This window comes from Otolemur garnettii, unplaced genomic scaffold (genome assembly GCF_000181295.1).
Source record: "Otolemur garnettii isolate 467f Iridium unplaced genomic scaffold, OtoGar3 scaffold00069, whole genome shotgun sequence".
In the NCBI taxonomy this organism is placed as follows: Eukaryota; Metazoa; Chordata; class Mammalia; order Primates; family Galagidae; genus Otolemur; species Otolemur garnettii.
In genome coordinates this window covers 6,393,161-6,395,461 of record NW_003852464.1, presented here as the reverse complement: position 1 = coordinate 6,395,461, position 2,301 = coordinate 6,393,161, and the positions used below count along the sequence as shown (strand labels likewise).

Sequence of the window (2,301 nt, the reverse complement as noted above, 5' to 3'; positions counted from 1 at the left end):
AGTTTCTCAGCTACTACTGACATTGCAGGTCAGGTAATTCTTCGTTATGGGAGGCTGTTCTACACACTGTAGGACGTTTCCAGCATCCTTGGCCTCTACCCGCTAGGTGTCAGTTACACCCTCCCCCTAGATGCAACAAAAAATGTCTCCAGATATTACCAAATGTCCCCTGGGGAAGGGGGGGTCAAAGCATTCTCCAGCTCTGGTTAAGAGCATGAACCTCACACTAAGAGCAAGTGAGAGATAGAGAATGAGAGAATATCTTGGTGACATTTAATAATATCAGTCACATCTCGAGTAGTGTCAGCTCCTCTCCTAGCTTCGCAATGCCGCCCAAGGACGACAAGAAGAAGAAAGATGCCAGAAAGTTGGCCAAGAAAGACAAAGACCCAGTGAACAAATCTGGGGGCAAGGCCAAAAAGAAGAAGTGGTCCAAAGGCAAAGTTCAGGACAAGCTCAACAACCTAGTCTTGTTTCACAAAGCTACATATGACAAACTCTGTAAGGAAGTTCCCAGCTATAAGCTTATCACTCCAGCTGTGGTCTCTGAGAGACTGAAGATTCGAGGTTCCCTGGCCAGGACAGTCCTTCAGGAGCTCCTTAGTAAAGGACTTATCAAACTGGTTTCCAAGCATAGAGCTCAAGTAATTTACACCAGAAATACCAAGGGTGCAGATGCCCCAGCTGCTGGTGAAGATTCATGAACAGGGCCCAACCAACCATATATTTGGAAAAATAAAATTTTATTGAACAAATGAAAAAAAAATAATATCAGTCACATCTCAAACTGGGGCTCAGGGACTGACCCCGCCAATTTGGGGGGGGGGTACCTTTGTTGATTCGGCACAACAGAACATGTGAAATCAAACCTCCAGTCAGTGGAGCTAGTCCCTGACCCCTCACTGTATGCAGCTGTCATTCCCCATTCCTTCCTATGCACTGAGTTCAGAAGGAAATTAACTCCATTTTTCCCTTAAACTAGCTTAAGTTGAATTTCTTGCATTGCCTGCAAGGGTATTGTGTTCACCTGTAGTTTGCACTGGGATCTTTAACGATAGCTGACTTCCAAGCTCTCCGTCCCATTCCCCACCATTGCCATGTCCGTGATTATATTCAAAAGCACTGTGAGTCAGCATTCTCTCTTCCTGACGGAGAAGTTTGGGCATAAAGGTAGTGAAATGAGTCCACTATCCCCCTCATCCCCACCATATGGCCAAAGAAACAAGTCCTTGTTTTCTGAAAGGCCTAGAGGACATATATTGGGTGCTGCTACTCTTCCCTTTGTATTGGTCATTTTGGAAGATGGCGTCTCTAGCTGAACAGTGTCATTTATTCTTTATGGACATATTTTTTCTGGAGGCATTTTGGACTTGCCTTCAGTGACCTACTGGAAGGAAAGAAAGACACATGCACAGGCTGCAAGTGGTAAAGAAACCTCTCTGGCTGGAAGGCTGGGACCCGCTGGTCTCTTCCTTCCCTGTGGGAGCCACCCTGTACTATCTTAGGGAGTTTGATAGACAGGCAGTCTGCATCCACACCCTCTTTGGGTCCTTCCCAATGGGCCACATTAGCAAGTCTGCTGGTAGGATTTCTGCTTCTTCCTACAGCGAAGGAAGCACATCCACCACCCTGGCCATGCCCAAGCTGTACAGTGACCTAGCAGAGCCACTAATGCCATATGTGTACCACAGGAACTGACGCAGTAAAACGGAGCTAAATTTAGACCAGATGGGGCCTCTGTAGCAATTTTCCTGGATTGCTTTTACTCTTTCTAATTTAGGCAAAGCAGAGATGCTCCAGTGTCCCTTCTTAATTCAACTTATGCTCAGGTCAAAGAGAAACAAACCAATCATTTTAAAACTACCTCTGTTGAAAAGGCAAAGGAGACAGCTGTGGATAATGGTGAACAAAGTTCATTCTGGTCAAAATACAAGAAAGATCAAAAAATGACCCCTTCAGTAAACGCCCTGTCTCCTTTTTCCTGAATCTATTTGTCCTTCCACGGTACAGCTCTGTCCCTGTGCCATTCTCTGCTCCATTAAAGCAGGATCTTATGCTCAGGCGACAGTCAACTATTGGCTGATAAGGCTTAACAACTCCCAGTAGGTATTTGCATTTTAATAGAGAATTATTGAAGACCAAAAAGCTTTCAGGGTCCAAAAGAACAAAGCACAGAATTAGAGGCTGTGAGGTGGCTATTTGGGGGAGCAGGAAATTGCTCCGATTATTCTCAAGTTTTACCGTATTCCTTTTGCCCCCTCCACAAGGGCCACCGATACCCTGAACCCTCTTCTGATGTTC

General features: G+C 45.5%; 1 pseudogene across 1 annotated transcript; it reads left to right on the top strand.

Annotated features, from left to right (window-relative positions):
- The first annotated feature begins 305 nt into the window (after positions 1-305).
- On the top strand, positions 306-748 carry LOC100966585 (annotated as a pseudogene). Its single transcript, XR_001161448.2, has one exon. The product of XR_001161448.2 is annotated as a 40S ribosomal protein S25 pseudogene (transcript).
- Positions 749-2,301: the final 1,553 nt, after the last annotated feature.